The sequence below is a fragment of the Agelaius tricolor genome, unplaced genomic scaffold, assembly GCF_023055355.1.
Source record: "Agelaius tricolor isolate 1412-34295 unplaced genomic scaffold, bAgeTri1.0.p SCAF_38, whole genome shotgun sequence".
In the NCBI taxonomy this organism is placed as follows: Eukaryota; Metazoa; Chordata; class Aves; order Passeriformes; family Icteridae; genus Agelaius; species Agelaius tricolor.
Window position 1 is genome coordinate 300,193 of NW_027269298.1, and position 12,660 is coordinate 312,852.

General features: G+C 42.9%; 1 protein-coding gene across 8 annotated transcripts in view; it reads right to left on the reverse strand.

Annotated features, from left to right (window-relative positions):
• DNM1 (dynamin 1) overlaps nucleotides 1-12,660 on the reverse strand; it is a 65,135-nt gene that overhangs the window by 42,472 nt on the left and 10,003 nt on the right. The window lies entirely within an intron of this gene.

Below are 12,660 nucleotides of genomic sequence, written 5' to 3' on the forward strand. Positions count from 1 at the left end.
AGGGTTCTGGCAGACAATCCTCCTTCCCCTCAGAACTGTGGCAAGGAATAATTTTGCTGATTCAGGAGTAACTATTGACTCTGCTGAATGAGAAATCCAGGGCTCTCCACTTTGAGGTATTCCTCTTACTCCTGCATGAACTTAAGACTGACAAAGTCTGTGAAGATGAGAAGTGAGTTTCTGTGTCAGACAAGGCCTTGAGCAGCCCTGTCTCAGCTCCTGGTCTGGCCAATCATTTCCTGCGTAAGCCTATGCAAGTTATTCTGCTTCTCTCTATTTCCATTTTCTCAGCTATAAAAGTAATTCCCCATCTGTGGGAATGTCAGAGTAACTTGGTAATATCAAAAACTGAAGACTAGGTTCAAGTGAAATGAGTGTAAGGAGGCACTGTATATCCTCTAACACCTCAAATAAAAATATCACCTGTTAATTACTAAGCCAGGAGTAATGGAATTCAGTTAAAATTAGACTGAAACTCATTCTCATTATTTTAGACTTTCCAGAAATATAAAGAGTTAACTGGGGATTACCTTTCATTTGATTTTCAAATAACACAGCTCTAGTTTTTCCATTCCAGTGGGATTAACCCTGGAATCTCTGAGACACTGCATCATTCTAACAGTTTTCTGCTGTCTCAGCTCCATTCCTATGGATGTCTGTGGTTAATATGTGGAAAAGTCCTATCCTTGTATCAGTTGTTAGTGTAACAAATCCATTTGAGCTCCACTAAATTATTTTGAACTTATACCTAAGAAAAAGGAATCACATTACTACAGATTCCCTTTCCAGCACACCAAGACAGTCCTCTAGTTATTGGTTTCCAACTTGCAGTATCAAATCTTGCTTTACTGTAGAAAAAGGACCACTTGCATTTATAAGCATGAAATCAATAGGAAGCAAGATCCTATTGATCTGCACTATATTTTCCTGGATCTTTCTGCTTTGGTTAAAATCCCAATTTCTCTGCTGTCCTTATCACAGCTACTAAGAAAAAAAAAATCTCAAGACAAAAAGAGATAGAAAGCCTATGGCATTGGGTTCCAGCATTATTTTAAAAAGATCCAATTTATTTATTAACTCAAGTAGCACCCAGGCTATTCCAAGGAAAAACCCCCAAAGTCCTCTAGAGGACAAGACAACAAATCAATATGGAAGATTTTGTCACCTAAACCAAGAATCTTTAGTGCTGCTCTAGTTCTGAGTGAAAATACATGCAAATTTGATCCCTAATGTCAGAAAATGAATGTGTGTTCTTACCCACAAAGTACTGGGAGCTATATGCAGTTCAACTTTCCAATCTTCTCTACACTCCTATCAGGAGTCACAGCCAAAAAGCTTTATTACAAAAACCCTACAACTGATGTAGTATCATCCCATTGTATCCATGTTATTTCCTATTCTTCATTTACTTTCTCTCTACAGCCTGTTGGAAAACCCCTTCCTCCTCCAGCTCCAGCTAAGCCTTTCAAATGACAGAAACCAAAAAGCAGAGATTAGTAACTTTTGTGGGGAGCTGGCTGAGTGCTGAGGAGCAGGAGGAGTGGAGAGCCCTGCCTGCCCTCTTGCAGGGTGCACAAACTGCTGCTGCAAATAAATACAACCACACACAGAGCACGTGTGGCACAGACAACATGCCCAGCGCAGGCTGAGCTCACTTCAGAGCCTGAAGGAAGAGCTACACACACAGAGCTATTGCTCCAAAAGAGCCCAAAGTGATGGCACCAAGCTGGAATCAGGAAGGCAACACACCAGGTGAAAACCACCAGGTTACCAGGTGACCCAGGCAGGCAAGAGCAGAGGGGTTAAAATGGCTCATTCACTTCCAGCAGGGGAGATGTAAAAGAGTAAGGCTGAGGGAGGAAAAAGAAAGTTGGAATAAGTCTTCAGAGATAAAATGTTAGAAAGGCTTGGAGTGCTGAGACAAGGCAGCCTGCAGCATGGCAGCAGAGCCTCATTACATACACCACTGTACACGACTGCCTGAATTATGCTACTCAGGTCGAGGGCACCAACCCCCTTGTTTTCCTCTTTCACTCTTTATCTTACAAACAAAGAAACAGAAAAAGGATTTCCCAGTTTTTAACACACAGAAGGGCACGACAACATTTGATTTCCTGTGCTTTAAAGCAGGAATACAACACTGTGCCACTCCTCCAGGCTAGGCTTCATCTAGAAAATACACAAAGCAGCAGCTAAAACAGACAGAGCTGTATTCAGGGAATATAAATACTTAATTTGCTTGTAGCTTTCTTAGCTATTGACTCAAAATTCTGAATCAAGATACTGAGGTATCAGTTCTAGCAATGCAATTCCAAGCATTTTATCAAGGTTGGAAAACTAGGCTCAGATAACTACATTTCCCAAAACATCACTTATTGAAAGACTGATTTCTATGTATTTCACACTCATTTTTTAATTAACAACAGAATATTGAGGTAGGTAAATTCTTGGCCAGAGACAGATCTCCTCCTCTAAACCAAAGCAACACAAAGAACCAAGGATGCAAATTTTAACAGGTCTCAGGCTGAAAGAGTTCAGGCAAGGAAATGACCTGAAAAGGCATTTATTGTTGTATTTTGCATTGCTCAGTTCTGAAGTGCTTACACATGTTCTTGACTAGCTACCTCAGGGCAAGCACAATCACAGCATCCCCTCCAGTCTTATGACTATTTTCATATGCAGAGCTGCATGAGAGTGCAGATTTGGGCTGAAAGCTGCATTTGTAATGCAGTAAAAAAATATTAAAGGGAAGGCAGCTACTGTAGAGCAACACCAAAATAAAATCCAAAGACCTTGAAAACACATTAAAGCAATCTTGATGTCATGCAACAATCCATTTATAATCAGAGCACTGGGAATTGGGCTTTCCTTAATTGTTTTGTCGTTTGTTTGTTTGAGGCTTTTAACTAAAGCCAGACACTATCTACGAAAAGCATTCATGCATTAGGTAACTTAGAATCCTACAGAACAGAAAGGTTATTAGTGGCTATTAGTGACCAAAAAAACCACCTCTGCTCTATAAACAAGTTTCAGAATTCATTTAATGACTTGCACAATACAAAGGATTAGAAGTTAAAAGTAGCATCAATCAAAGATACTTTGCCCAAACTATTCATAAAACAAAGGAAATTGACAAACTGCTTGTATAAATCAACATATATTGTATGGAAAGGGAAGCAAAGATAGATGCAATCAAAAAAAGTAGGACACATACCCATATGGAAAGCTTGGGATTACCTGAAGAGGCACACACTGAAACTTTCAGACACGTTGCTTGTGTTTATTCACTGTTGCTACACTGAAGAAAATGTGACTGTCCATTGAAAGATACTCAGATGAGTTAGTTTGCTGCAGTAGGGGCACATTTGTGTCCACACACACACACACAGTTTGCTCAGACCAAAGAATACTTGTTTACTCCTTTGGTCAAACACTTGGATCTGATGTTTTCCTGTGACATGAGACACTGAGATCTCTGGAGGAGAAGCAATTCTTTGAGCATCTCAGTGACTGTCAGGGGCATGTTGTGCCTGCTCCACCAGCTTTGCTGGAATAAATGCTCTCAAATCCTGATAAGTACAAGACAAGTGATTGCATGAGCCAGTCTGTCCCTTCATGCTTTGCCAGAAGTGTCAGCTCACTGCTTTAGGTTTGTGCTCCAAGGCTTAGAGATTCCTGTAACATTTACAGTGCTGTTTCATTCCAGCAATCTGGTGTTTGCAAATCTCTTTTTGACCCTGTAGCCATGATATCAGAAGTGATAACCACAACTTCCTAACGGAACAGCAAGAATGGCATCCCCACACATCAGCTCAGGCTGCAACTGCTCCTCCATAGATTCTCTTCCACTGCAAATATGAGCATCATTTATTCCCTCCTTCCAGCAAATTCAAGTTTTGCACCTTCTCCATCCACTGGTAATCTGTATTTCTGAAAGGACTTTGAGTCAAAGCTTTTTCATGCATGATTATTGTCTTCACTGAAGTTTCAGCAGAACTCTTCAGCAGTCAGAACCAGAACAGAGTCCCAGGTACCATCTCTTGGTCCACATGAACTCAGACCTTGCTTTCCCTGACTCCAGAGAAGCTGGAATGCTTGGAAAACTGTTTGGAGAGGGCTCTGAAATACAAATCTAGGCCTAGTCTAGACAAACCAACAGCATAGCTGCAGTCAATTGTTTGCCAGACCTTTGAGATTTTTGAATTAGAATGCACCAGAGAAGGTAAAGCCTCAACTGAAGAGCCAAAACAGCAGTTTATGAAGACATAAAAGTAGTTGCAAAGAACAGAAGGGAACACCAGCATCTGATCATTTAATTTCTATTTGATTTCTTATTAAACATCTATAGAAAAACAGGGTATTAAGGGATGTCATTAATCCCCAGTTTGGATTATATTCGCTTCAGAAAATTAAAATTCACACAGCCTCCATAATTTCACATGGCTGTTTGTATTTTAATTTGAGTATTTGTAACTTCCTGTGTTCTGATGGTGCCTGGGGACAGCAATTCAATCAGAAATGCACTGCACAAAGCACTATGCCAATATACCACAAGAAATACAGTTCTGTCCCTATGGATTTTACTGTCTGGTTACACAGTTCAGACCTGCTCCTGCCTAAGCTTCAAACCATTTTCATCTGTCAAGGCTTATAATTGATCATTCATCATTCTCACACATCCAGATCAAGAGTTCCTGCTTAGCTCATGATGGCACAGTGCTTAACAAGAATCCCAAGCCAATCCAGAGGTATTGGTACCTTTGACACATGATTCTTCTGATCACTGTGCCCATCAGCAACAGTGACATTTTCACACAAGCTGCATTCTATGGACAGCTTACACATTTCTCTGAACAGCACTTCATCTCACAGCACCTGTATTTTCAAACGTGTTCTTATTTCAGCACATCAAAATGAATCCTTAACACACAGGCTGACACCTATGGGGCACTTTAACCACACACTGAAAATATTTACTATTAATCATATTGACTCCTAAAGAAAGCACCTCAAACAGCAGGAGCTTTGTACTTTTTGGTCACTGACTCCTGGTGCTCCTTCACAGTAGACATCATGTAGTTCTACTACAAGGAAGAAAGATGCAGAACTGCCCTTGGAGCACCTTCCTGGTCTGATCCTTCAAGCAACATGCAAGTACATTTGTAAGCAATTCCATAATTCAGGTGTGGGGCAAGAACAAGGACAAGTTTGTTCTTTCCTCTGCCACCCAGCAGGTTTCCAAGAGGGCTGCATTGCAGATTCAGAATTTCCTGCTAACTTGGTGCCTCTGTGAGCTCTTCTCTTGCCTGAGCCAAAGCACTTCTCAACCAAAAAAAAAAAAAAAAAAAGCCAGACAGGCCAAGAGGAACAGCAAGCATCAAAAACAGGTGCATTATGAACAAAAACATCCATCAACCTGCTATTCTGTTCTCCTCTGCCCTAAGCTTTCATATTCCTTTCATACTGCTTCACACCAACTTGGACACCAGTCATACAGACACATAATCATAATCTAAATCTTGTTCCTAGTTAAGCCATGGTTTTTTCCATTAAGGCTAGCACTTTTAGATAACTTTAAGCCAGAGGATGTGCATTATTTATCAGCCAATCCCCACAGCACAAGTATGCCTAGTCCTGACCCACAGTGAACAAGAGCAATTCCATAAGCACTTAGCATAATGTAACTTCTTAGGATGCAATTGGTACTGGTCACACAATGGATACATATAGAAATAAAGATCTATTGTAAGTACACCATTTTCCAGTATACTGGCAATATTATTGTGCACAATGATTCATTATTCAAGAAAACAATTGTGAAAAATAAAGACAGGCAATAGTTCATGAGTGTCATCATAATATACATGTTAGGAGAAACAAAAAAAAATAAAGAGAAGGCTTCCCACTGCCTTGTACCTTGAGTTCCTATTTACAATAGTGCAGAGGGAGATTAACACTATTGTGCTGGCTTGGAACACTTACAATTGCTTTGTTAAATAATTTTGACCCTCAAACAGGCCAGCTTCTCCAACACCTGGTCACTTCTCCCAAGTTAGTAAGCAAAAGGACCAAAAAGCCTCTCAAGTGTGGAAGTTTGCTGTGTTTAGGGTGAGTTCCCAGGGACTGTCCTAGAAAATTCGCAGGTGCTGCCTAAGCAGGGCAAAACACAAATGCCAGTATAAGCTGGACACATTTGTAACATAATACTGGATAATTTGCAAACACCAGTCAGAGAGGGTAGAGAATGAAGTAGAAAATAACTTCTGGAGTTGGCATCTTCTCCCAGTCTGCCTGGAGTTGTTCTATTCCCTTGTGCAGAAATGCACCCAATACCACCACAGGGCCAGCAAGAGGTTCTGCCCAAGGTTTTGTGCAGACTGAGGCACTGAGGTTTCCAAACATCAAAGGACAGCAGCTAGGCTAATTCAGTGTAATGAGTGTAGCAATAGTAGTATTACATGTTCACACCACATCCTGCTCCAGAACTGCCATGATTCTCACCACAAGAATCACCCTTGCTGTGGTTCCTGCAGCTCTTTCACCAATGACCAGGATATGCCATGTTCTGGAGCTCTCCTGTATCTTTTTCCCACACTGTGCTCTCACTTCATTCAAAATAAGAAAAATACAGTGTATTTATGGAGTTAACATATAAATTCAACAAAGCCACATCATAAATTTACATCTATTGCAAAACACAACATTTCAAAAACCACAATGACCCCACACCACAGTCTCTGCTGAAAAGACAAGAAACCTTTCAGGAGACTGCCCCCTCCAAGAGAATCCACCTCCATAGAAAGCTGCATGTCTGGCTTTTTGAAAGCCTACACAGTGAGTTTGGCAAATCAAATCCAGTTCCTCATGGACAGGCATAATGGTGAGGTTTGTTTCACTGACATTTGGGGTAAATGATGTGCCACAGAGGAACAGCTTGAATTTCAAGCTTCCATCTTAGCTATTTTATCATCAGCCTGTCTCCTCACCCTGGAACACAACACAATTACTGGCCACTGATTTACATATACAGAGATGACAGTGTCCAGTACTTTGTCTGGGTAATTTTTGGGAGTGCCCAGATCTTTCTTACAGAACAGGAGAAAGATTTTTGTTACTGGAGGCATTGTCATATTCATGTGCTCTCATGCCTCTGGGAGCACCTACAAGCCTTGAACATCAGAAGTGTTAATCAAAAACGTGTTTTGCCCACTCAGAATGTGTTTGTTGAGCCAAGTGTGGGCTGAGGGGGCTCAGACAATGAGAGAGGAACACCCTGGGGCAATGTTCTCTCACAGAACTGATACTTGAGCTGCAGTGCCTGTGTTCAGTCTCCTGCCTGCAGCACCTTCCTTAACACTGCTAAAGCCAGAAGGAAAGCACACAGCAATTTTTACATGAATGCTCACTTGGAAACAGCTCTCTCCCCCACCCCTCCCCAAGTGCACTAAATTCTGCTTTTCTGGCTTATCTCTCACTGCACAGACTGGTTCCCAGGAGCCATCCATAGCAGTTGGGGCCTCTTTAATCCACTCTTTCCACATCCACATCTCCTTTCTCTGCATCTCAGCCCCTCTCCTGTACATGCCTCTATGCAGGTTGCTGGAAGCAGTAGGATAAGATAAGTTTTGCTATTGTTTATTTTAATTTGAATCCTTTGGGCTGATTTTTCTGTTTCACACTCCACTAGCTTCAGGATACATCAAAATCTGGAAGACAGCTGTGTGCATCATGCCAAGCCATGGCTGTGCTGGAGCTGCTGTGCACCACTTCATCAAATGCACAACCACAGAGCCCTCCTGGCTGCCCTGCTTCCACAGGGCAAGGGACTTCCAAGGAAGTCACAGGCAATCTTACACTTCTAGTCAATGGCCTGAGGGCCTGCCAGCGTGCAGACTAAACTGGCATAGCCATGAGTCTGCCCCAGGCATTTCTGCTGCTCTATGTCTACAGGAATTCCAAAGAAGCCAGCACACCCCAGCTGTATGCTTGGTAAACCTTACAGCAGGGTCTGGCTGACTTTCAAGGTCTATATATATATATATATATATATATTTTTAGATGACCTGAAAGTAAAGCAGAGATATTGCTGCATTCTTCTGATGCACCCCTGCAAATCCATAACCAGGATTATCCCATCCAATTGACTTACTGGCTATATTACAAAGCATAAAGAAAGAATTTCTGCTGGAAGCTGCCCTTCATCCCTAACTCAGTTTACATAACATGGAATATAGGAAGTCCCTATACACAGTAAGAGGAAACAGAAGCTGAGCAAAGAGAATTTCTCCCCATTACAGAGAGTTACACAGCTCCTGTCCTACATTTGTAGGAAACAAGGAGTACCTTGGGAAAAGGTTCAAACACACACAGGCATTGCCCTTTCTGTCAGTTTTCCATGGTCTGCCTTCTTTCTATCTAGAAACACAAGCTCCCCCTCTCAGTCAGTGCTAGAGCCTGGATAGGTAAGTGCCTCTAGGAGCAGAGTGTCTGAAATACAGAGATGTTGGTTAACTCCTTCAGAAGGACCAGCACTGGGATCTTGCACAAGGGCACCAGGCCAGTTTGAAGAGACTCAGTTCTACAGATCACTAAGAATATATGGGGTTTAGTAAAAACTCTTCTTCCTTGAACCTGTTTGAGGTTCATATTCATGCTTTGATTCCTTCTGTGGTTTCATGAAGTTACCTTTCATTTTAAAAAAATGGTCTCAAAATCATCACCCCTAGTCACAGCACTTCAAGTGCTGGGACTTTCTGAGATCAGTACAACAAATTGCACTTACAATAACTTCATCACCAGGCATCACTTGAAGCTTGTCTAAAAGATCTCAGCTTCCCCCAGACCTTGCAGATACCACAAATAGTTTTCAGCTCTTGTGAGGTACAAGCAGAGCTCATTCCCTCAGCCATCCCAGCTGAGGAGTCTGGGTGCAGCTGCCTGCACTGCAATGCAGCTCTCCTTGGGGGCTATGAGTAACCAAGGTTAAACTCTTTGTTTTTAAGTGCCACAGAGGGCAGTGACCCTGGGAATCCCACAATGGGGGCAGATTGGAGCCACGTGCTTCCCTCCCTAATTGTGATCACTGGCTGATAGATAATCCTTTCATGGGCTGCTGCTCTACAATTGCTGTGCAGCAACCAATCCAATCTGAGAGCCAGAACCAGGCCCAGGGGTATAATTCCCCTCCTACTTCCCTAAAACATGGTGAAATCTACTGTTTCCATAGAAACAAATCAGTTTGATGTCCACACAGCTCCTGCCTCCCTCACTGGTGGGCATCAGCCCCAAGCTGCTGAGGTTTTAAGCAAGTGTCTACAGTCACAGGTCAAGAGTTTGGAGGAGAAACAAGAGGAACTCCCAGCATACAAACCTGACCATCTCATCCAAAATGTCATTTGCTTCAGTTCATCTCTGCTGTGAGAGAATTAATCAGGAATATTCTTCTCCTCCTCCATTTTGAGGGTTGAGTTATCTGCCAGCTCCCTCCCTGCTATCTTCCTGCAGATGGGTTAGTCCAGAGTACGTGAGGACGTAGAACACAGATGGGAAATCAAAACAGAATACTCCAGCACCTCACGTGCACTTGTGAGCCAATTTACTCTGTGCTTCTGCAGGGAAAAAACTGTAAAGGCATTTTCTTGTTTGGAGCTCTGCATTTTACTGTGGAGAATTATTTAGAGAGTGGTACAGCCTAGAGTGCACTGCCTGATCTCAAAAAGTCACTGCCCGTTATAGCAAATGCCGCATTGACTCCAGGCTGCAGAGCTGGGGAAGCACAGGCTGGAGACAGCACAAAACTGCAGCACTGCTGCTGTGCAGCTTCTTCTAGGATTTTCTGAGTAATAGAAAATGAAATCCTGGATTTTGTTTGCTGCCTTGGGATATTCACGGTAAAAAATAATACAGTACTTATTCTGCATGACAATATCAGGAACTCAAGAGAATAAGCAGCCTGGTGTACCCTGAATGGATGTGGCAGTAAGGATTACACATTTGTGGAAAATGCAGTTTTGATTTCAAGAATTGCAATCCCAGGAGAAAGGAAACAAGGCTGGTTTTACTCATGTGAGGAAAAAAAAAAAAGTAACACCAGAAACATTGCACTGCATGATGCATTCTCCACCCCAAAAACTGTAAACCAGACCTTTATGTCTGTCTTGCTTAATTTTCACCATCACAGCACAAAAGCAAGTTTTCCTTTTGCTACTTCAAAAGCATATATACCCTGGCAAAAAACTCTGCAATTGCAGAATCTCCCTATAATTTCCAGACAGTCCCCAAGAAGACAATACCAGGCAGCAGCAACACCACAGAGCATCAAATTAGTTCAGTCCCTATAACAATAGTGAAGAAACAGGTTTTTTTAAGGCCAGAAAGGTAAACCCATGACCCAGCATCTTTGCCTCTTTTTCAAGCCGCACTGATCTGTCATAACACTGCAGCAACACTGCTCTGCTTTGGCACAAACAAATCTCCCAACCCCTGGCTCTGCTGTAACAGGAGGCTGCAGCCTTGAAAAACGTGACCTGTTCAGCACCTGCAACTTGAGCTGTGAGAAAACAAAAGGACAAGCTGTACACTAAAACTCTGGGACGGGAATGGCTGATGGGAAAGCACAGCCACAATAACACCCTGGGATTAATGGATGCTAAGACTGACGAGCAGCAGGCTGACCTGGCTATTTCCCACCACCAGTGTCTTAATCTCTGGAGCCAGGCTGCAGCTGAGTCCAGACTGCCCAGCAGCAGAGGCAGTCTACAGGCTGCCCAGCAGTAGAAGCTCTCCTGTGCTCAGAGACACCATCATACTGTGCAGCAGTGACTAATATTCACACTACTCATCATGTGGAGGCTCTGGATAAAAAAGGGGATTATCCCCCTTTTTGTCCTTCTCTCCTTCAGAGAAGGAAACCAGGTACAATGGCAAATTCAAAGATATCAAATACTTGTGCTAAGTATTATCTTAGATTTCTTGTCAAAACTCCACCTCTGGAGCCCTGATATTTGCTGCAAGACCCAAGAGAAGAACAAACGTAGCTGGAGGCACATTTCATCACTGCAGCATGACACTTCCTCCACTCCCAGACAGCACTGTGTGCTAGCAAAGGAGACAGGCTGCCCAGAGCCTGAATTCCTTAAAGGGTACAGACAACTGAAAGAGTTCATTGGGAAAGGCAAAGTCACTTTGATGAGCCCACAGACACAAACCAAACAGAAGCTGCACGAAGAAGGGTGGTACCTCAACAAGCCAAGATGTATTGCATATTGGTGTTGAGTTTATAAAGCTGAATGCATGAACCCCAAAGCTTATCTCAGGTCAGTGGTAAGAGGCAGAGAGTGCTGTGGATGGGGAGGCAGCCTGCTTCCTTTCCAACAGGCCAGGCAGGAAGGACAGAATTCCATGGGGTAACAGAGTTATGCTGCACTCAGACATCCTGACCAAACTGCCCACAGTGCACAGCTGTCCTGCAGAGGGAATTTAAGATGTCAATTTACATCTCTGCTCAGCCTGGAGAAGTATGCAGGAACAGTGCCAGGCTCCTTGCTATGCACTGCACCTCTGCAGCTCCAGATATAATTAGGATCAACCCAAGCTGGGAACATGGTGCAGAGGCACTGCCACTTAAAGCCCTTGAAGAAGACCCAGCAGACTGATTGCAAACACCTCTAGTGCAGAGCAAAGTCAGAAGCATTAAACTCTACTTAAAAAACCACACAAACATCTCCATTTCCCACTGTACCAGAACAAAAATTGGATCAATAGTCCCAGAAGAGATGAGCTTCAGACCTCCTGTCTGGTTCCAATGTCCAGTGGAACAGCACTTCTCATGTGCACAAAAGGCACATTTGCTCTAGTCAAATTTGGGCAGTGACCATGGGAGGTGACAAAAAGGCTGCACTTAAATTCAACAACAACAACAACAAAAAAGGAAGATCAAAGCAGGTGTTGCCTTATCAGTGAGCATTCTGATAGCAAAACTGTGGTGTAGTGACTTGGACAGACCACAGTCTTAGAGCCTTCCATTCCTTTCCTTATCTTCCACAAGTAAAGGGTTTAACTAAATATTTCTCTCTTGTATCTCCACTCCACCAATACAGTGATTTCTAAGACATCTGCTTTTGCCCCTCCAGGTGTCCAATGTGAGTTCAACTTTGTCCAAGCAGAAGTTGGCAAAGTATCAAGTGCCAATGCAGTAAGTCACTTATTCTTTTGCAGTAAACATTCCTTAAATATCATTCCTTCAATAGTCTATACAAATTCATTCAGGAAATGGATCTCTTTCTCCAAAATTAGTTTGGGATGCTTGGTAGTTTGCAGGCCTGAGATAACAAACACATCTTGCACGAATAGGCATAAGCAGAGTAATTCTTAGGAACAGGAACAAATCAAAGTAGCACAGCCCAGAGGGAAGAAGTTTATTGCTGGGATCTCTGCTGAGAGCTGCATGATGTAGAAGAGGTGACCTGAGTTTCAGTGCTGGAGCTGCAGCATCAGCTCTGCAGCGTGACACATGTCATGCACCAATCCCTAAAGGTTATTCTGCATTTTGGAATGTACCAGCCTCCTCCTCCTCACCCGTAGCTTTAACCCCATTGCGACAGATCTCCTCTCAAGGCCACCACCACGCTCAGGCAATTCCCAGCTATTCATAGAGGAGCT